This window comes from Pogonomyrmex barbatus, unplaced genomic scaffold (genome assembly GCF_055798465.1).
Source record: "Pogonomyrmex barbatus isolate J1 unplaced genomic scaffold, ASM5579846v1 scaffold18, whole genome shotgun sequence".
NCBI classification, from domain to species: domain Eukaryota; kingdom Metazoa; phylum Arthropoda; class Insecta; order Hymenoptera; family Formicidae; genus Pogonomyrmex; species Pogonomyrmex barbatus.
The window spans coordinates 6,695,915-6,719,912 of record NW_028297114.1 but is presented as its reverse complement, the minus strand read 5'-3'; the positions used below and the strand labels follow the sequence as shown (position 1 = coordinate 6,719,912).

Here is a 23,998-nt window from a genome sequence, read left to right as displayed (position 1 = left end):
GCACATCGACGTAGAGAGATACGCGATCTCCGTTCCGGTAATGGCAGACTCGCCCCAACCGAAGCAATTAGAAGTACGAGGTAAACACAGAGCAGTGCGTTCCCGAGCCGAGCCATTCGGTGCTGGTCCGGCGCGTTATTTTCTTCTCGCTCGACTGTAAAGGCTGTAATTAAATATTCCGTGGGGCGCAGTGTAGCCCCTGCTAAAGAAACGCGCTGTTCCCTTCCGAGAGATTGGGACCACCTCTCCTCGTCTTCTAAGTCCTCGCGTTCGCTCGGTTGATGAAGAAAAGATAGACAGACACACACTGATAGTTTTAGTACGCACGTGTGTATAGAATTGAAAATAGAGAGCTGCTCGATGAGACAGTCGGCTCGCGAGGGAGAGAAGGAGGGACGCAATGGCCCCGGGGATTTAAGTTTCTATAAATCATTTCGGTCTCTCGAAACTCGGACCCGTATTTACGACCCCTCGACCTCAGCCGGTGCCTGACTCACGGGACCCCGCCTTGTCTCATCTGCTTCTTTGTATTTAACTGCGAAACCTTTTAACGACAACTAAGTGTTCCAGCGCCTCTGGCTTGACGTACCGTTCACCGATGCCCGCTGCCGGGATGATTTCAGCGCGAGCATAGGAACGCGTGATGTCTTTGGCATAAATTATATCGACAGGACCCGTTTGAATCGTGAGCGCCACGGTTTACTACCGGTTCCAAGAATCATCGCTTGCTCCTATGCCGGACTGAAGAAATTGTTTCTGCTCTGGAATTCCTTTCGACGGCAGCCTTTGACGGCAGCGTCGAGACAGCGCCTCGCGATCGCCTCATTCGAATCGTAACTAATAACATCGGTATGAAATGGGCCTGGTTATTATTATCGCAAATAAGATGTTTCCTGTTTCCCGATCAAGTTGTTAAATTACGCAAAGGCATGCAAAGCGTCACGCATGTTGGCACTCGAATCAATTTAGTTCATTATTTTCGATTATGGTACCAGCGATCAATTCTCAGAATTAATTTGAGATTTTCGTTTCCGTTATGTAATAAGTATAAAGAATAGAATCGCTCAGTTTTTCCATATCGATACTACTTTTCTATTATTAATGCGTTCGGAGAAGAAATCGGGCTAACAAGTGCAACGGTATAATGTTGGAGCTCATCCGAAATATCCTTTACACCTCCAGCATTTTAGTCAGCCCAGTCTGCTGCACGGCACGTCCACCGCAGCAATAACAGGCTTTTCGGTAATGCAAAGAGTAATTAACATTCCTGTTTTAATTACAGCCTCCGCCCAGCCACCCTCTTTATTTTCACCCCTTCCGTACCATTAGCCGACGTTGGTTCCGCGCACGTTTGGCGAGCTCGTATACATACATACATACATGCGCATCACACAACATACACATTGTACGTTGAATACAAGCTTGTACCAGCATTGGAAAATATGCGCACACACAATGCGAGCTTGCGTACCTTCGACAGAGGACAACCTAAAGGTTTTTAGCCCGCGGTGGCGGGAGCTTTACAATTAACGGAATTAATATCGGACGCTTCTATTTATTATGGGCTTTTGATATACGTATGATACGCACGCGGGAGGGACACAAGTGCACAGGGAGACAGAATCGCGTTTGCGCCATATAGGCGGCCAAAAATCCGAAGCTGGCGTATTCGCGCATCGGTGTACCGGATCCGATCCGGATTTCCGTGTGCGGACACCCGTGTGACCTTGTGTGCATTTGAGCAGGACGTGTGCTTCGTCGCTGGAGCCCGCGTATGCAACGCTCGTCATATCGATTCCCGACTCCCCCCCCCCCTCTCTCTCTCTCTCTCTCTCTCTCTCTCTTTCTCTCTCTCTCTCTCTATTGCCTCTCGTCCACATATAGCACTCACCAACCTCGCGCACTCGCGCGCACCTTTTGTAGTTGCACGACAAACGTGTCGTAATACATAGGTACCCACCTATACGGCGCAACGATATCGCGAAACCGCCGAGTTTCAATTTCCCCGATTTACTCGATATTACGCGCGGTTGTCACGCCGCGTATAAACGACCACGAATCAACGATCCGTTAGCATTACGAGACCGTAACTTTTTGCTCCAAAACCTCTGCGCGTTATTGTTTGGTTCAATACGACTTTGAATTTTAACATCTTGTTTGTTGAGAAATCGATATCGTTTTCTAACTTGAAGAAAAGACACATCATAGGTACAAAATATTTTTGTGAGTGATTTTCAAATTAAAAAATAATATCTAGGCTTCCTCCAGTTAGATAATACATTCGCGGTATGCGGGAATGATACGATAACGATACGTTCTCCTCATCTATATATGCTCACAAGTTGTTAAGTGTCATTGATGCTACGATCGATTCGATTTCGTCCCAAAGGTAAACTAATATTCTCCCAGCATCGAGACCAGAGCGGGAATCGCATTCATATATCAACGGTACTCCCAATCTCTTTTGCGGTTCTCTCGCCAAGACGAGATCTCCTTTCCGTGTCCTTCGTTCCTCGAATCGGAAGGACGAGAAACGGGGTTCCGTCTCGTAGCCCGAGGGCGCTCGGTAGAGGATCGTCCCGATCCTTCGATCATTAATCTCCCGAATCGAATCTCGAGTGCCTTGAGACGATTGGAAAAGATAGGTACTCGACTCTCTCCGCACAATCCTTCCTCATCCCATTCCATTCTTTCTGGTCTTTTCTTCTTCTCTCGTTTCGGTGTTTCGGATGTCGATGACTCTTATAATTCCGCACACCTACGTTTCTCGCGTTACTCGCTAATGCATCAATGATTTCTCGAGAATATTTCGTCGAGGTCAAAATCGCGAGAAAAATCACGAGATGAGCGGAGAAAACTAGAGAAAGATACGAGACCTGAGGGGTGCGCGAGGAGAGAGAGGGTGATGGAGAAAAGGGGGAAGGGTCGGTCGGTCGGTCGGTCGGTCGGAGGTTCCATTTTGTTTCTCTGCCGGCGTGTGGCGGCGCGATAGCAGCGGCACTCTGTCAGAGCGTGACGTTATCACGACACCCCTTCTACTACCTAGCCCAGGGGGGTGCCCCGCACACTCCACCTCCTACCAACTCCGGTGTGCCGACCCCGGTCCCCCTTTCCGACACCCCCTACGGGTCTAGGGTACAACGTGGATCAAGCCAGGGGTTGCCTGACTGGCTGCCGTGCGTTCTCCGTCTTCTCTTTCTTCGTTCGCGTCTCCGTCTCGTTTCCTCTCGCGTCTTCGCAGACTTTAAGACCTCTACCCTCAACGAGAAGGAACACGTGAGGCGGGAGGAAAACCGCGAGCGAAGCCGCGATAAGATTGTACAACAAGCCAAAGGAGTTAGAATTTCAGTGTGAAACGGGGAAAGGGTTTTTTTTTTTTACATTCTAAGAACGACCCCCGTACCTGTCCGTGCGGCACTACCCTATGCGGTCTTCCGGTACCCGCCAGCGCACGAAACGCGTCACGATACGTGCCCGACACGAGCCTGTCCCGAAACCCGTACTCGTATATCACAAATAGACTTTACGTCTATTCGTAGGACGAAATAATACGGCGCGCCGGGGTATCGTGTTTACCGTCCGGAAACCTCCAAACTCCCCAACGGAAGTACGATTTCACTCTCGAGCTGGCATTCAACAATGATGTAGTATCCGGAACGATGCTCGATAAAATGAAAGGAAGATGATGCCGGGTACTCATTACCTCGCTTAAAATGCATGAATACGTCAGATGCGATCGCAAAACCAAGAATGCGGTCGATTTATACTCTTCTCAAAATGGACTTAATTTATTGTTATCTCATTCTTCGCATACATATTTACGTTCGAAGGAAAGAGTCGAAAGCACGGAAATGTGATTGGCGATGTTGTCGGCGTTAGTGATAGCCGGTCGTGAACATGAAACGAAGCGGAGACAGACCGGAGAGACAGACGAGAAGAGAGAAAGAGAAAAGACGCCAGACAGAGGCAAAAGCAGTAGTATATGATTTCGGATCGGAGCCAAGAACATTTCAGAGATCCCTCTCGGATCTAACCAGGTATGCAGGCAACGGGTTGAAAATAAGCAGCGACACGCCATCAACATAGCATCGCATAGCAAAGGGAACTTCGCATTTGACTTTTTTGCCAGCTGGCAGCCTGTTATAGCGGCAGATGATCTCCGAGCCGAGTCTCTCCTCTTCGTTTCGTCCCCTTAGTCCTAAGTACCACCACCAGCATCACCATCGCCACCATCGCCACCTCCTCCTCTTCGTTTTCTTTTTCGTCCTCTTATTCTTCTCTTTCCTCTCGTCCTTCTCCGTACCTTTTATTTCGACTCCTTATTTTCTCCGCACGGAGAAGAAGGCGACCAAGGCGACTCCATCATTTCTCAGAGCCCTGTGCTCTGTGCTTCCATCTGATCGTAAAAACGCGCCACTTTTGTGCCCCTCCGAGGGATAATATCGTCGAGAATGTATATATTCGTGTATACATACATGTGTATATATGTATGTATGTATATATATATATATATAATAAATATATATATATATATATATATATATATATATATACACATGAAAGGTTGAAGAGTCAGATTCGAGAGAGGAAGATATATTCGTGAGGAGGCGTGCACGATCTCGGAGTTCGAACAGAAAAGCGAACAGAAAAATTGGCAGACACATAACGAGATCGAATCCCGTAGATACATCGTGCGTGAATGTGAAATAAATTGTTAGTCCATTTTTCCGAGTTTACGACACACGGACGACGCGGATCGACACCTGTCGTCATGCTTAATCTCGGAAACTACGAACAGCGATTTTACGCAAAAACGTACACGCGCGCGAAAAGTTCAACGTACAAACGTACCGAACTCGAAGATTTCTTGTAAATCGCCGAGACACGCACAAAAGATATTATCTGTTGACACGCGAACATGTCGGCGATATCCTAAACCAGATCAGCCGCCCATAAATCCAAACCTTCTTCTCGAGTTAGGAGGAGATCGGCCGATCCTGACGAGAAGAAAGGTAAACGAAAGATACGCGTTACAGCACGTAAGATTCAAGATCTACGATTTCCTTTTCTCTAGATTCTCCAAAACCCGCATCGAAAATTTTTGACTTTTGGACTTTACGATTATCCTCAGCAATCGGAAGACGAGATCGCGATACTGGTGACGAGACAAGGGTTCGGAGGAACCAATCCACAACAGCAGCATCAAAGATCGCGAAGGAAGAAATTAAAGAAATCTTTCTTCCAAGAATTATGTCTATCCCCGGCACTGGTTAGTTTCGATTTTAAATGGAAATAATTAATCAGCTCGAACCGGTCATTTAAGCGACTTTTTCGCCTTTTCTCTCTTTCTCTTCTGCTCCGCGGTATCCGTTACATTATACATCACTGCGGATTAACCCGAATTCTAATTTATTCACAGAGCTAGTCCTCGGGACGTAAGTTTTGCCCGTTTCGATCTTGGTGTGTTCGCTCCTTTCATCCGAAACGCTCCTCTTCTATTCCGTCGTTCCTATAAATCTTTCAGGCGTCTCGTAATTGTCACGGACCTTGCTCGAAAAGATCTGTTTAAAAAACAAATTTTTACGCTGCCTACAAACCCATTATCTTTTTAGATAAAAGAGACACGCATAATCAAGCTGTATACACAACATATTTCTACTTTCATTAAGTTTATGTTACGCAATTAATAAAAACAAACTTATAATGAAGATATAGTAAATGTGTACTTTGAAATGCCGACAAAATAATAAATATACTGTATAAATATAGAATACATTTATTGGGCAATCATATAGGCACGCAAACAAAAAATATTGAGTATTATAATATTTAGTATCACAATCGCGTGTATCTAGAGGACTATTCTAAAATATAGTCTATCTAGATAGATAAAATCTATTCATTTAGATATCGCGATGAATATAATTACACCGATCCGACATATTCGTCAGCAGAAAGAGCTACTTGAAAAATGAAAAGTGTTTGCAAATACGTGTAACGATAGAAATGTGTACGACGATAGATGAAAGATTTTTTCATTTATAGACAATGGTGCACTAACGGGACGGTGCATTCTCATCTAATTCAAACGAGAGTTTCGTCCGCGTCTATATGGAGCAGCCGGTTGGCGCTATCAGGCTGATTCGCAGAGGTGGTTCTAGAACTGGTGGTTCAGACATTAAGCCTGTAGACGAAGAGAAGCACCTGTGTCCCTGCTCCGCCCCCGGCCGAACCGACGACTAGATCGATGCCAGAACTGGGCTCTCTCTCCCTTCTCTGTTCTCGACCCCTCTCTCTCTCTCTCTGTCTCTTCCTCTTTCCTTTCTCTCGTCCGTCTCTCGCGCTCTCATCTCTTCCTCCTCTCCTCTCATCTGTCTTCCTCTTTCTCTCTATCTCTTCGCAATATCTCTCTGCGCATCTCCGCGCTGGGTTCTCACGGCAAACAATGCACCGCGCGACGCCCTCGAAAACATCCACTTCTCTTGTCGTGGCAACGAGAAAGAGAGAGAGAAGAAAAGAGGAGCAGAGAGGACAGAGCTGCTATCCACGCCGGTTCGGAAATTTATTTCCGAGACCAAAAGCTCTCAGCGCACCGATTCGAGAACGAATACCGTCGCTCTCAAATTTTCCGAATGCCTCGCGAGATCGCGCGGAGCTATGCCCCTTTTGATTTATTTGCTGGACACACTAAACTTGTCGATTAAAGTATAAAATCCTATTATTTGGATCTTAAAAAAATATATTATTTGTTTTGCGTAACGTAATTCGAATTGTTAAACGTTAATAGACATAACGGTTTTTTGTACGCATACGATTTTTCCTGGAAATGTTTAATATCTATCTTTCAGATGTCTGCAATTGATTTAAATACATCATACAGTGATACATCGTAATGAACATCCGCCGTTTATGTATTCGGCCTATAACCCATAGCGATACAAAGGTCTCTCATCGTAAAGACGATTGCTGAACAATTACGTTAACGAGGATAATCTCACCAGAAAGGAGAATCATCATCATGAACGACGATGTATTTATCGGACGTCATCTGGCGACTTCGCCAAATGGAATTTGATTGGCCGTTTGCCACGAACAGCTCGGTCTGAGTAGACGCGAGTACTGTACTTCGACTGCTCATGTGGTTTTCTCTGTCCTATCCGCGCGTGTATCTATTCTCTCTCTGGTTCTTCCATTTCCTACCTATCCTATCCTAACTGTCACCGTATAAATATACGTGCGGCCGATACGCCTAAAGAAATGTTTAAATTTTTTTTTAATTATCCGAAAAGGACGCGAAGAGGAATAAAAAATAAAATATTAAAAATACAAAGATATTATATAAATTCTTCCCGAAAATTGTTTAAGGCTCTTTCGTGTGAAATTATTTTTTATATATGTAAAATAAAATAAATTTGAGTTACACATAAATTCATATTATAAAAATATAAGTAAATAAAAATGTTACAAAGTAAAAAAAATTATTTATGGTATTTATCTTAATATGACATCAAGTGCAGAATTTATATGTTTAGAAGTTTGGGGAATAATAAGATTATATTGGATTAGAAAGAAATAACCGAGATATCCGATTGAGATATCGAGTTAACCTACGCAATCAAGAACGTAAGCAGAAAATAGGAAGAAGACAGTCAATATATTCTAAAGTAGCTATAATTCTTCTTTCCGGCTTTAACAAATTTTCGAATGCTGAAACGATATTGGGTCGCGGAGATGCGTATTCCAGCTCCAAAGATCGATGATCAGGAGTTCTCTCCGAATAAAAATTCCCAAGCTTGCACGCGAAGCTGGTCACTTCGAAGAATTCTAGCGTATCTACGAACAAGATCTATCAACTTCTGGTACGATAAAGCAAGCCTCCTCTCTTTCCTCATCTTCATCCCCTTTTTCCTCGACATCCTCGATTCAACAATCTCCTCCGGGATAAACCAGGATAAATGTCTCGGAAATATAGTGGGCCAGTGTCTGGCAGGGACCGGAAATAGAAGCTTGTGGTCGGACACGGATATGTATTTCGTTTGGCTCGGCGAATTTTTTTCGATCATTCTCACCCTTATAACAGTTTCTGATATCCGGAGTATGATCCCTACAAATTTCAAGCACAAAATTTCTAAATATCACACCTGCATTACATTACCTGCATTGCATTACATAAGACTACACCTCATGCATCCTTACAAATTCATTTTATCAATTTCATGGAATATACTCGAAAAGTGAGTAAAATTTCTTTGATTTCTTCAAATCCTAACAGTAGCATACGCGATTAAGCGTGGCAAAAAGATATAAAAGATTTTATAAGTATGTAAGATATACAAGGATATTAAATAGAAATTAAATAGAAATTTATGTCATAAAAAAAAAAGAATCAGAAGACAAAGGCACCAAGGACTTCAAAAAAGATAGCTATGGATACTAATGTAATCTATGGCACGATTCGGTTCGATCGCAACGTGCAAACAGTGAATAATATACGAACAGTGATCGATCGATCTATCCGCGAAATCTCTTTTCCATATCCATTCAAGACATCTCTTGATCGTCTCTGTAATCTAAACACTCGAAACCTGGATAAGTATCTACATCTTACTTTTTCTCTCTCCTTCCGACTGAGACTACACACACGCACACACACACACACACACACATATAGTTTTATTTCCGCATAATTTTAATTAAACAAAATAAAATATTAAAAACTGAATTTCCTATCCTTTTAAATTATCTTGAATTATCTTTTGCAAAATGGATTTAACCAAGTTATTAATTCATCGCATTTATATATCTTAATTATTTATATGCGAAATAACATGCGGAATTTATATACATACGAAAACCTGTCTCGTATTTGTCGTGCGGACGATAAACGACAAGACAGAAGAATTTAGAGGGGTGTGCGATTAAAAGTCCTTCAGAGGATGCCGCGGATATACAACTGGCGAAAGGTAATTGCGCCACGTGACTGTTGGTGTAAACTGCACCAAACCACCCTGCGCCCCGCCGCGGACTCCGCTACCAGTACCTCTAGCAGCTTCGAACCCCCCCCGTCGAGTCCCACTCGGTTCCCACCACCGCTTACACCTTCCCCTGGAGGAACGAGCAACGAGCAATTTCATTACTGCTTAACGCCTGTCATAAATCTCCACGGGTGCCCTCTCGCTCTTTCTCCCCCCCGTGCCCATCCTCCATCTCCCTCACCCGCCACCCTGTCGAGGTTCTCTCCCTTGTTTCACCTCTTCTCTCCCCGAAGACTCCACCCTCACTTGCACGACTCCGCGTCTCGTCTCATGCTTTCTCCGGCTCAATTTCTCTGTACTATGTTTCATCGCTTTTATCCTCTGCGCTTTCTTTGTGCCTTTTTCCTCATATTCTATGTTCTCCTCTGCTACATGGCGTTTAAAAAGAAGAAAAAGAAATTGAAAAACGCGCAGAGTGCCTATTTTGCACTTTCTATATCGCTGTTTAAAAAAAAAAAAAATAATGAATAATGAACTTCTTCGATGCGCGCTTCTTTGCTTCCATGCGTCATTTCTTCTTTTTTTTTTTTCATTTTGTCGGTCACTTCACAATATTCACTGTTCTTACAGGCTTTTTCATCATACCACGTCTTAATTTGCCTAAAGAAAGGATTCAAAGCGACAAGAAGCGACTCGAAGGTACAACCGGTACGATAAAAATAGGAAGTGAGAAGAAGAGCGCTGCAACATATAAACGCGAGTACTCCTCGAGCATTCTCCATTCTATCCGTTCCTTCCGCAGTCTTCCACAGCCGCGAAATTGTCGTTAGACGCTTCATTTACGCCCGCTCTGCGAAATTCACGGTTGCATCGCTGGCGCCGTGCTGATAAATCACGCAGTTCGCTTTAAACGTTTCTGGCGCGAGAAGCGGCAGCGCGCGCGCGCGTTTCCTCACTTTTTCATCGGTCCACGACCAGGTTATATCTCTCGCACGTGAGCGCAGTATTTGCCAAACGGCATGCTGAAGAATGCAATATGTCGAGAATAATTGCTGCCTGGTTTCGAGTTCTTAGCATTTTTTTTTTTTTATCTAGCACTACAACTACTATTTAATGTATTTGAGTCATCACGAGCTTAAGCTATTGTAATATTTCATACGCTTTCAGACTAATTTAGAGCAATTGTACACAAGTACATAAGATTATTAAGTTGATTATCTTATCGTTATATTATATCTTATTCTCTGTACAACTACGAATTACGAGTTAGATATTACGTATAGATATAACGATTAGACCTCCTACGAATGTTTTCTGGAATGGCAGTCTGTCATCCTGAACAGTGTTAGCAAGTGGGCAAGAAAGAGAATCCACGGTCCGCTTTCTCGCCCACAGGATCGGAATGCAGATGGCATTGTTCAGAGGGCGCCAATGGGTTCCGATGTTAAAGTCGGAGGCGTTGATGAGCCGGCACAGTCCATGGATGTTTTCTACGGTCTCGCACTCCTCAGCCCTCGCAGTTCGCTTATTCTCGCCCGTGAAAGACAGTGGAATGCGATTCGCCAAGCCCTCGTGAGATCCGACTATAGCAATATGCGGTCGCAAAAACTTTGTCATCATCGTAGATACTCATAGCGAGGTAAACATGCTGAGAAGATGCCACCAAATACGTATTATTTTGACAATTTTTTTTGCTGCACACTGCTTGCATTGTATTATTGCTAAACACATACGATATATCATATGTTGGTTAACTAAATAGATATAGAATTTCATACAATAATCTTTTTCTTGTTACTTTGCATATAAAAATATCAGCTACACTTTCTCAAATAATTATATAATAATTATATTACAATAATTTACATTATAATTAACCATCGTAATTGTGATCAATTACTAATCAAATTCGAGATATAAGCGAATATTCCGAAATAAAAACAATGTTGAAAACTCACGAAAAATAGAATTTATAAAAAATGAATATTTTTCAATTATTAAGAAAATCAGAATAAGAGATAAGTTTCTAATGATCAATCCACCATTAGTTGGGCCGACGTTGAGTCTGCTTGGGGATCTGCGTGGTCTACGCGCTTCAGTTCCTCGTGCAAGGCGTGAGTAACGTCGTTAAATCATACGCGATTACGACTGGTCTCTAGAGATAACTCGCAGATAAGGAGAAGCGAAGATCATGCCGTGCGCGACCTGGCTCGCGTGTATCAAAGGACTCCATCTGCCCGGAGCCACGAGCTCGCCGTCCAGCTACGGCGTCAATGTCAACGGCCTAATCATGACTAATGGTTCTTCGCTAGTCGGCTTCTCTCCCTTTTTCCTCTCTTCCTCTCCCTTACCAGATGCATCGACGCTGAACTCCACAACGGTACCAAGATATCCGCACACGTAGATAGAAATACATGTACGAAAGCATCACGTACTCGTGTAATGCGCTGCTATAATCGTGCGTGCGACTGGAAAAAGCGAAAGAGGTATGGAAAAAGATGGAGGAGGGAATAGATAAAGAGGATCGAGAGAGAGAGAGAGAGAGAGAGAGAGAGAGATATATACTTTGTAAAATCGTTATACCTTGTTTCTCTGGCGGTTAGTCTCCCGGCTTGTATATGCGTACTTTACCTACAGTGACACTCACAAGAAGCGAAAGCCGATCTCTATCTCGTCGTGTTCTCTCTACGCTCGGCGATCCGCGCGATCCGCGGCGGACCGAGGCCGAACGACAGATGAGAATGAAGAAACAGGGCCGAGGACCAAGCAGATTTTTGTCCAATTAGCATGCACCGCGTTGCAGAATTTTTTGCTGATGTAATCTCTATGTAGCATGGGTCTATATCTCATGATATTACGATTAATGTAATTTGACATCGGCATTCTGAAAGCGATATCGCTCCGGCGTGAGCTCCGTGCATGCGAATACGCCGAATGCGGTATATGCATTTTGATTTCTTCTGTAAATTGGTCCAACTCGATCTCGTTCAAAGACAGAAACGATTGCCGCGAATACCAATTATATTTGGGGTTGAACTTGGGATGTCCACGTGGCTCTCGATCTTTTTCTCTCGATCGTATAAAAAGCAACGGTAAATTTAATCAGCTTCCACAACGTTGAACGCAAAAAAAATGAATTCCGATAATTATATAAAAACCTAATCGATATCGTCATTGAACAATTATTATCGTTTATCGATATCGGAATCTCACGATAATTATTGAAATTTACATTTCATTATAGCCAAGTGAAAAACGTAACGCCCGCGTCATTCTTCTCTTTTTCTTTCCTTTTTGTCGTCAATACTCGGTAACATAAAATCAAATAGCTTTAATATAACAATCACAATGCTACCCTGAAGTCAGCATATCTGGATTCCCAGAAGATCGAATAGTCGCGCTATAGACGATTCGAATGAGGCAGGACGAAGGGCGGAATTGCTTATATAGAGATGGCCGTCCGTGATATAAGATCCAGCGGATCCCGTAGGAAATCCCGGGAACGGATCTATCTTACCCCGAGGGATAGCATCGTTGCGGAGGAAGAGAAGCGCGCAGGGGAAGGAATTCACCTGTCAGCCTGAATTAAAGGATGGCGGAATCGCGCGCGTGTGAGAGACCCAGTCGGCTCGATTCCCGCAATTGAGGCGTCTTGCAGACCGCCTGGTTCCCATTTCGAGATGCCGCGGAAAGGAGATACACTGTCTCGAGCTTCATACAAACCGATTCTCCAAATTCTTAACTTCAAAATATTTCGAGAGAAAATTTTTATTAAGTAAAATTAAATACAACTTTAATCGATATATTTCATTCAAGCAAAAATAATCATCCTTGATAAATTTACAAGATTTCTGTCTTTATTTTCTCATACGCAAAACCATAAAAGTATAGAATGGAAAATATAAAATCTCTTATTAAATATTTTATTATTAAGACGTAAATTATTATGCAATTTAAATATTAATTCTTTGTGTAAACAATATGAAAGAAAAATTTGATGTATAGGACATTGATAATAGTCTCGGATAATCACAGAAATTCCCAAGACTGAGTCCTTTAGTGCAATTCCTTCGCATTGCCTTCTTTCGCGCGGGATATGCCGCGACGGGCATTTATGCGGCATCGACCGCGAAACGAGTCGCCTCTCAGAAGTCGCCGTGCAAGAAAGTGTAAGAATGGAGAAAGGAGCAAAGAAGAAGACGAAGAAGAAGAAAACGGGGAACGATACCGTCTGAAGACCGTGAAATCCGGATCTACTCTAAGCCCCGTTCAGCCGACGAAGCGACTCTCGCTTTTCTCTTTTGCTCTCTTCGTCTTCTGGACGCCCAATCCGATAAAAGGAGGATGCGCGAGAAGCGAGAAGAGAAGCGCGTGGCGAATCGCCGCAGCGGTTCGTTCGCCTCGCCGGTTCGTTAACCGTCCAATCGCGGCAGTGCTTGTATGAGAGCGGCAAAGACACCGTCGTGTCGTCCACCGGCAAAGATGCCGCAAAAATCTGACGTGACTCGCTTCGGCTGTCCGACGTCCCGTCCTTGCGTTCCAACTTGAGAGGAACTTGAGTACGACGAGCAACTTAGTATTTGGAAATAGATTTAAATTGCGTTAAATATACATCTATGTTTCTTCTCTATTTCACAATCAATACATATTTTTAAACCAAGAAGTATAATTATTTACTTCATACATAAGGTATATGGGAATGAGTAAAAGAACAAGTTATAATAATTGTGAAATCAGTCGATTCATGAATTATATACCAAAATGTAAATGCGCGTTAGATTATATATATAATAATTATTAATGTTCCGTTAATTACACGTCACAGAAATTCATGGTGCGTAGTCGTTTATTCTTCCGGTATAATTTGCTAGCGTTGATCTATCGGACGTAATTTATTCGGGAGCCCATTGTTTTGCATCCTTCATTATCAATTGAAAATGCTCAGCGTTTTGTTTGATATTTTATCGGAGATCAATTAATATTATTTTATGAATGTGGCTAACGAAATTAACAATCTATTAGAAACACGAGATATGAGAGTGTATAAGAAGAAAATAACTGTATGTGTAAAGATACTCTAACAAATATATCTCGATAAAATAGATTATTTTATCTGCACGTTTTAATTTATTTCCTTTGCAAAATAATTAAAAAATTTTATTTCTACAATGTCATAGCAAAATAAAAAGTATATTTTTTCGAATAAAATCGAGTTATCTCTTGACGAGAATGCTATTTCCTGTGATCAAAAGGTAACGCGTTTATTGAGATCAAAATCTTGTGTGTTGTCCTCGCGAGCGAGCCAACGCCCGATGCCGTAATAGATCGATCGTATCGGAGTGTCACTCGAATGTCCTCGTACCGTAACTACCTTGATCGCAAGAATAGAACAAATGCAGTTTCCCGTCAGTTATATCATCGCGTCTGCAGATCTTACCGACTCATTCCCTGTGACCACCGAGAAAGTAAAGCTTAATGTAATGTGAATAATATAAAGCGCCGACCGTTAGAAACATCTCCAAGCTTGACCCCGGCGTGCAGAGAGAGAGAGAGAGAGAGAGAGAGAGAGAGAGAGAGAGAGAAAAATCTAGGGGTAGAAAGGAGAGGAGATAAACAGACTTGGAATATACGAAGGCACATCAAGTATTGATGCCACTTTGGTCCACTACGTGCCGTAAGTACAGGTACGATTCGATACGCAACCTACGCACGCATATGCCCGATCGACCCATGACCACGATAGGGTCTTTAAAGCTGCATTCTATGGCTTAGATGTCCAGCACTCTCCTTAATGGGGTGCCACCGATATTCTCAACCCTGTTCAACACACGCGAAATATCTTGGCGTACCGACGAATCACACACACACACACACACACACACACACACACACGCGCGCGCGCGCGCGCGCATGCGACACATAGACGGAATCGTAAGGATTCCAAGCCCAATCCTTTCTCGTATACCTCGCACTCCGTTTCTCATCTTTGTATCTTGGAAGCGTTACCTAGACTCCTAGAAGGAATTTAGAGGTCTACCGGGAATCGCGCGCGGATAACGCACCTTAATGGGATTGGCGTTCACGGAACGATCATTAACGTCGACGGGTGAATACGCGGATCCAAAGAGAGAGCGAGAGAGCAACGTTTTGTCCTTGGTCTCTACCATTCTGATGCATGGAGAACAACGTGGAATGCCATAAATCCGCTATGGTGCCTCATGGGACGTCGACCCCACCGCTTTCAAAGTTGTGATAATTGCGGGCGGTTAAGCGATTATCCAAAGGTTTTACCGGACGTAGTTGAGTGATGATGATGGGATATCGCGACATCGATCGTGCATCACATCGATAGCTCGATAATAAACGTTTATACGATCAAAAGGTACACGTTTTTCGTCAAAATTCTGTCCATTGATGATCGACGTTTGCAGCGCGAGAAATGTAAATCGCTGTTACACGTATACATCGCGTGTATTCTTTACTTCATATCTAACGACACGAAAGATCGTTAATAAGCAGCGAGCATAATCCACTGCCATGCTTGACACTTGCGATTAGATTAATCACGAGCGGAGGCGCTATGGCGTCGCTCTGCTCTCGTAACGAATTTATCCCGGTGGTGTGTCGCTGAGAAAAGTGCATACTGTGTGTTTCGCGCGCAACAAATGCAACAAATGCAATAAAGTTATCTTTAACTCGAAGAAATGGCCGTGTGATCCGAGAAGAGAATAAATGACCCGGATGAGTGATAGCGCTGCGCTGCGAAATCAGCGTACGGGCAGTCCCAGGCAGTCCAAAAAGGCAACCGGGAATTAGCGATGTCCCTGCATCAAAGTTAAGCCTACACGGTCGGCTGGGACGGACGTGAGATTACGTCGAGCGACAAGTAGAACCAGAAAGGCTAATGAGTGGCCGAGTTAATACCAGGCTCAGTGCCGTGCCCCGTTGTCGCATACATGTAAATGGATATACGTGCACACATACATACGCGTGTAGGACGCGTGTAGGATACGTACACGACGCGAGAGCACGACTTTCTCTCCCCTTTCTCTGTCCGCTCGACGACGGGATCTACGCGCGTACCTCCGGCGGCCCTCGGTTTAAACCTATGAATGCATATTCAAGATACGAATGTTTTAAATCCAGCCAGGATTATTCGCCGACGAGTAGGTATGCTTCTGGCTTGGAGAATGGGGGAGAGACAGAAGCGGCGAGCTCGCTCGGGTGTATAAAGACGGGCTATTTTATTATTTTTCATATCGACAAGAGAGGAAGAGAGGAAAAAAGCGGGGAGCACGACGAGAACAACGGCCGATGGAGAGGCGGGATGGAGTGGCGCGGGGAAGTGAAGGATTAACGGCGATAAATTTCGCAAAAATAGGGGCTTACGCTGTCGCGGAGCGACAGTCTAATCCCAGTTCCGCGCACTACCCCCCTTACACAGAGATGGGGGTACGGGCTCGACGTAGGATCGTCGCGCGAGAAGCGACGCGCTGCTGCTGGTGGCGATTCCGGTGGAGGTCCCTGCCTGCTTGCACTTTTTGCAATTATCTTCCTGGCACTCAAGATTCTTTTCCTTTTTTTCACCCGCTGTTTTCTCCCTTTTTCTCCTCACTCGGATATTCGCAAAATTTGATTTTCTCTCGTGACTAGTGACCTTAAATAAAAAATATTTTTACAATTTACGTGGACTCGCGCGTAACGATGCGAGGCTGATTTTCAACCACCCACAAAATCTATCTTCTTCTTCCTGCCGTCAAAACTTAATTGGCGAAATTTCATCAAATCGCCTGGGTGGTTCCGTTACGAAACGATGCGCCGCCAAGTCGACGAGGTGCATCCGTTGCGGTTTCGTCTGTAATCTCGCGAGTGGGCGAGGGTAGAGAACTCAAGAGGGAAAGAAGGAGTTTCGGCATTCAGCACGACGTACAAAACGGACGCAACAATGGGCACGCATCAACATAATTACAGTTCGCCTCGGTTAGCGGTGCACGAATCCGACGAGAGCCAAGTATTATATTCAAATGCGAGGCGAGGCGGCGCCAGTAAGCAAAGCAGAACTGGTAAAGGCAAAAGGGGTTGCCGTGCCCCACGGCCGAATGGCGGCGGAGGTTGAAGGTTGTAAGTTCATCGGAGAGAAGAACGGGAGGACGAAGACTGAAGGACGAGCGAGAGGACGCAGAAATGTCGCTTCGAGCTAGCTGTCTGGCAAGTCCCGAGAAAGGAAATTACGTCGTCTGATTTGATCCTTCCTCCACCCTCGCAACGTTTCCTCTCACGTTTTCCTCTCAGTTGAGAGAGAGAGAGAGAGAGAGAGAGAGAGAGAGAGAGAGAGAGAGAGGCGAATAGTTTAGTAATCACGTAGTATCAATGTTATTTCCTTAATGTGTTACGATGTAACATCAGATTAAATATTTTTATAATTATTATATAAATTCCATATTTTTGTTTTTAATGTTTTATGCAATAATATTTTATCAATAGAGCGTAATATACATATATCTTATCACTTCCTTTATAGATAATTTTTTTAATAACAACTACTTTTTTCTTATATTTCTTACAAATTTCCATAACGACGCGTCTTGATACAAGTGTAACTAACAAAAAGTTTTCACAGATATGTGGATGTTTATACATCGTAAGAATCATCGTAAGAATCATCGTAAGAATAACAATGTCGAGCGTGAGAATCCTTTTGTAGGCAGGTCATAAGATCAGAAAGCACAGACAAAATAAAAGACGTCTCTAGGGAAAAAGGTAGCGGAAGAACGGACGATACAGGGGACCAAAGCAAGCATTGACTTCCCGAGTGAAGAAGAAACGAAGGCTCGAGGATTTGTTCAAGCGGAAAACTGCCGGTCGATGTATGCAAACGTCTTGGAAGCCGATAGGGTGACAACGGGCGCATCGTATCGCCTCCGGGAGCCGATTTTCGCATCGCGAAAGAATTGTCCGATTGCGTAACGCGCGTTCGCTGCTCTCGTGATAGGTATCGCAAAGCAACGCGGATACAAAACGCGGTAGTGGACAAACCGAGCTGTGGACCTTGACCCCACGACACGTCAAGGACGGGCGAGTGGTACCGGAAGCAGGTGGATAATAGCCGGTCCAGGGGTGCCAAGGGGACAATAGATGTCAGCCGGCACGCAGCGGCACCACAGCGGGACCGAGATAGCAGATCTAAGTGGGCCATGCCACACTACGGTTATGGTGGCATAAAACGCTCCGATAGTACCGGAGGGGGCGGCGCGCGGGCACAGCCAGCCGCGAGACGGGTCGTGCGATAGTCAAGTTGAGTGCCGGAGAGAGAGAGAGAGAGAGAGAGCCCCTTTATGGCCAAAAAAACTGCCGCTATGATTGTCTATGCAAATTGTTTAAGATATCCGGGGTGAAGGCAGTTCCGCATCTTTTGTGGTTGCTGTTTCACGAAAACTGGCACACCGGAGACTACTACGTGTTGACAGTGGCGCTCAACTACTGTTACGCTTGTAAAGAAGATTAATTTGTTGTCCGAACACGTTTGATATAACGTCGTTTCTCTCTCCTTCTCTCTTTTTATATATATATATATGAAAATTGACAATAGTGATTTGTAATCGTAAAATGCCGGCAACAACTCTTTAAACAGATAAATGTAAAAATAAAATTTGCGTGTATACGTTGAGGGAGAGAGAAAGAGCAGGTATCTTTTTAAAAAAGAATGCATTATTTTAGAGTAAGATATTTTTAACTACTTATGTAATATTTAATAACGCAATATTACTATTTGGTAAAAATATTTTACAATCGCAAAATGTCGACAAGATCTTTTTAAGTAGACAAATATAAAAATAAAATCTGTACGAGATACCTACTGCTTTATCGTGCTATAAAATGTAAGATATTTGTCCTTACATCCTGTATACTTTGTATATATCATGTATCTTGATGGCGATAGATGAAGAATTAAAAATATTATATCGAGATGTGTTGCTATATCAATGTAAAAGTAACAACTGAAGCGCGTTTCATTATCGATCTCGATGGAAAAGCGCTAACGTTTCGGTCTGTAGGATTCTACCGCATGCAGGTAATGGCATTGCTGGCTTGTGGTTTGCAACACGCCGGTCTTACCTATCTTAGATAGCTTATTGATTGCCTCGACTGCACTCCGTTCTCTCATTAAGACAATATAGAAGCTGCAGAGATAATATATATCTGCTCTTGCATGCCAGATGTACTTTTGAAATTTAATCGCATTTTGATAACTTATATATTTAAAAAATGAGAGCAAATATAAATTTCATGAAATGTGAATTCACTAATATAAAAATATTACAAATAAAGCTGGAGCCACGTAGAGAAAGAATAATAAAAATGACAATAAAGACGATAAAACAAAAATGGAATAGAATGAAGGTAGAAAATTAAAAGAATGATCAAGTGAAAGAAGAAACAGGAAATTGCAAACTAGACGGATATGTCTCCCGCGTAAATTAAAATGGATTATATATGTGGATTTTATCCTCTCTCTTTAATCTTATTTTGCTTATTTCTTTATTTTTCACATTCTTTGATTTACTTGATGTCTACCAACTAATCATATTTATCATTTTGTGAATTCAGTATATGTGGAAATTACAGTATTTAAAAATCTATAATCAATTATATTAAAAATTCGAGTAAAAGAAAATTAAAAAAATTAAATATTTCATATTAAATATAATATAAAATTAATTAACTCATATCATTTTCGATGCCTAATGATTTATCAAGATGACACCAAAATTTCTTTATCAATCAGAAATAATTAAATTAAAATATACAACATATTTTATAAATTTGTCACGCTTGCTATTTATAAATTCTAAATGAATCCAGCAGTAAAAATTTCAATTTCTCTTGAAAGTACCAAAACGTGTTAACAATTCCATATCCATATGTACTATATAACATCGAAGATATACTATATATGAGAAGGAACGACGAGAGGGGAACTACTAGGTCGGTACCCACAATTCTAGAAAGCCCAACTCCGCCGTCCGGGGAAGGTCGGGACACGGAGTCGACCATGATGTATGCTCCTCTTCCGTCTAATTAAACTTAGGGAGGGTCGCAGAGTTGGTTGGTTGGTTGGTGCGCCGGTTGTACGGATGGACGTATGTACGGTCGGACTGACAGCGAGGGGAGGTCGGTGGTTGGCTTTCAAAATGACAACCGGAGAGTGCGAGAGAGAAAGAGAAAAAGAGAAACGGAACATCCGAATGGGCACTATGAAGTGAGAAAGGGATGAAGGAAAGATCCGTGTCTCTTCGCAAACGCATGAAACGGTACTTATAACGAGAGTGGGATCACCATCGACTTCCTCTCGGGAGACTCGATGCACTTAACTTCTATTACATTATTCATACGTGGCGATAAACAATCCGCTGAAAAAAGAAGACGATAGCCCACCGAATCGAACATTCGTGCCGTACGAAACTTTTATTCGAGCATTGGCAAAACGTCGCGATTTTCGAAAATATCGCCGAGTCAGCGTAACGCGGCAAAACATGCGAGCTCGTGGAATCGTGGGAATCTGCGCCAACGCGAATACATAAACTTGCTTTTAGGAAATTCCATTAATCTCCAGTTGCACTCCGGCATCGTATACACGAAGATCGTTTTGTGCGATACATCGACTATTTCAATGATATTATTTTCTTCTTTCTACATTCTTATTCATCACAGAACGATAACAAATACCGGCGTCTCTTTTATCAAAGGTATACCTTGACACAATGTCGAGAGATATAAAGATAATTATTCAATTCTTTATGTCGTTTATCTTTAAGACCAATCTGTGTAAATTACGTATCAAAATAGAATTACAAGAGCGTGAACACGTATTCAAATTTCTCGGCCAATCGTTTCTACTTCCTCGTTTAAAATGCTTAATGTGTAAGTTAAATAATAATTTTTAGCGCGCGCGAATGTGCAAATATATTATGAAAAATGAAACTTAAAGAATATTAATAAATACATCAATGTTGCAAATCCAGATTTAGAATAATCGCTCTCAGTCAACATGTGACTTTTTTCATTAGACATTAGAATTTTACAATATAATATAATATTAAATGTTGCATTTAAACATGATTATTTTTATCTTTATTTGTTCATTTGGAATGCCCAATTCATATCAAAGTATCAAATGAATAGGCGAAAGATCATCATCTACATCATGAGCATTCTATTCCTCTATACTTTCTTTGCGATGTTCTTATCTTTCCAGAGTGTAGTCCTAGTATCGAAATCATATTGCAAGTCATTATTATGATTTCCGTACATCTTCGTCTAATATATGCGAGCTCTCTTGCAATTTTACTTCGATACGTCGTATCTTTTTCCATCCTTTTCTTAGCCACACCTTTTCGTTATGTTCACTTATCACGCTTTAATGCAATACTCGCTACGCTATTCTCGCTTTTCACCACCAAGCACTATTTATTTCCTTCTCTATCGATTTTCTCTCTATCTATCTAAACTATGTGTATACATAAACTATGTCTATTCAACTGTGCCGCGGTGCACTCGGCTCTGCTTCCCGTCTACCATGTCAATGCAGACTAGCTGCTACGAAACGGGATAGACCATTGGCGCGCCCCAACAAATTCCTTGGCGGGAGATGTCGTGATTCCGAATGTTTAACCGGCTAGGAGGCTAAACGACGGCAGCCGCTGGCCGAACACGACCTGGAATTCCCGACGGCGATGCTTCTACGCGACGAAAATGGAATGAGCGACGATCGGCATATTCGCATTGAACACAATAAATTTATACCGTCAACTTGCTTCAACTCGCAAACATCGTTGAGAAACTGCGCGGAGTGTCATCATTTTCTATAGTTGTTGAATCGAAATGGTATATAGCTAACATATATTTAAATTGGCGATACGTCATCAATCTTTTGATATTATTAATACATCACATCATCGTGATGCGAAGAAAAACATAGGAAATTAGAACATTAACTAGGAAAAGATCGTGAGATCATAATTCGTCCGGTGAAAAAAAAAAAAAAAAAAATGAAACGTCGGAAGAAACGCTTAAAGACCTTGGCACTCGAGTAAATACACGAGTTCGTCTTCATGCCAGTTACTCTTTTAAGGTATTATATGTATCCAGTGCATCCCCCGTCCACCAAATGAATTCTGGGGCGCAATATAGTCGCTTAATCGCTCGTAATAACGCCGAGACGAATGCGACGCTACCCGAGACGACTGTTGCGAAAAACCTCTGTAATTTCTGGTGGATGGCACCACGAACGAGTTTCATGCGTCTTGGATACGGCGTTTTTTCATTATTTACAGCAAATACACATTTCTAACTTTTTGTGATAATCCAATAAAATACAAAAATACATATTAAGATTTTCTTATATATTATTTCGTAAGCAGCTGCGTATAAAGAAAATTTAAAAAAAAACTACATTGTATTCTTGAAGTCTTCTTGACATTAAACGACTTGGCATTAACGAAACTTGGTTTACGACACACTGGTAATCCGCAAACACAACAGTACAGTTTTGACAAAGCTAAATTATTATTATTATTATATCTTTGCATAAATAATTTAGAATAATTATATACAAATAATATTAAAATAAGAGCATAAATGTATTAATATATATTTATTGTATTTATGGAAACATGTAGCCCACATCAGAAATTAACACAACATTGATTGAAGCTTTCTGTGGTCTCATCAAACATCGAAACAAACTTTAAACGAATCGACAGACATCGAAACTCGGTCGTCGAGGGACGACGCATCGAATCCCGATGCACCGTCGTTGGTTTACACTAAAATCCTTTTAACTTGGGCACTGCGTATGAGGTCGTTAACATCGCGAGAGCTCTCGACGACGCGATTAACCAAGAGGCAAGAGGAGCGCCAACTGCGGGCTCGTCTTTCTACGAACGAGCGCGGTATCGTCATCCTGCAAACAGCGTATATGCATTAAACCATGAACCCACTATCCCCGACGTCATATCCAATACACGTTGTTAGGGGGTTGCTGAAGCCGCGATACAGTACAGGGAAACGGGGAGGTGGGGACGGGGGAGAACGGTAGGTGGCTGTAGGGTGATTTCGAGGGTGGCTGCCAACCTCCCCCAGTGCGGTAATGGCATTAACCGAGCTGCAATATGATTACCGCTCTCGCAAGGTAACCTGATCACACCCGAAATCTATGGGGTGTCCGGAGAGAGAGAGAGGGAGAGGGAGAGGGGGAGGGGGAGAGAGAGAGAGAGAGAGAGAGAGAAACTTGTGCAGTGAGGAACAATGTATTGCAATACTCGCGCAACGTTACGCAACTGCGCGGCAGTTGCAGCCGACGCCGGGGTTCGTTCTCCCCCTTAATCGCGTTGCGCTTTTTGCGGCTCAGATTACCCGTGAATCATTAGATACTTGGGCCCCAGCAGAATCGAAAGCCACCACTAGCTATGGATCGTTCCTTATCTCGGCATTACGAGAGATTAGTCTCCCGTCGTTCCTATTTCTCTTAATTTTTTTTAACTATCTTTTTCTATTCAATGGAATATGCTTTTTCCATTAATTGTTAACAAATTTTGATAACATAAAGTGCTAAAAGCACTTGCTGCGATATTTTCTCGAAAGCTTAAAGAAATAAAAAAACCAATGATGGTGATTCGTAAAGATACGCATCAATGTGTCGAGAAGAAAGAAACGCATCTCGATATTAAGAATAAAGTAAACTTTTTGCGATAATTATATTTATGTAAAACTACACTAAAGAAACTATAAGCCGCTAATTAAAATAATGTATAGATTCAATGCATAGTTTAACATTTGCATCAAAATAATACAATTTACAATTTTAAAATATTGCAAAAATTTCAATAGTTACAAATGTGTTAAAAATTTTTAAGTAATGCACACGCGAGAAAGAGATGCGGAAATAAAAACCATGTTCCGTTTCTCTGATAACGTGCGTTTAATATCTTTCGAAAACAGAGAAGGTTCATCAACGCACTATA

General features: G+C 42.4%; 1 protein-coding gene across 1 annotated transcript in view; it reads right to left on the bottom strand.

The window, feature by feature from the left end:
* LOC105429794 (homeobox protein homothorax) overlaps positions 1-23,998 on the bottom strand; it is a 167,150-nt gene that overhangs the window by 119,462 nt on the left and 23,690 nt on the right. The gene's annotated exons all lie outside the window — the stretch shown is intronic.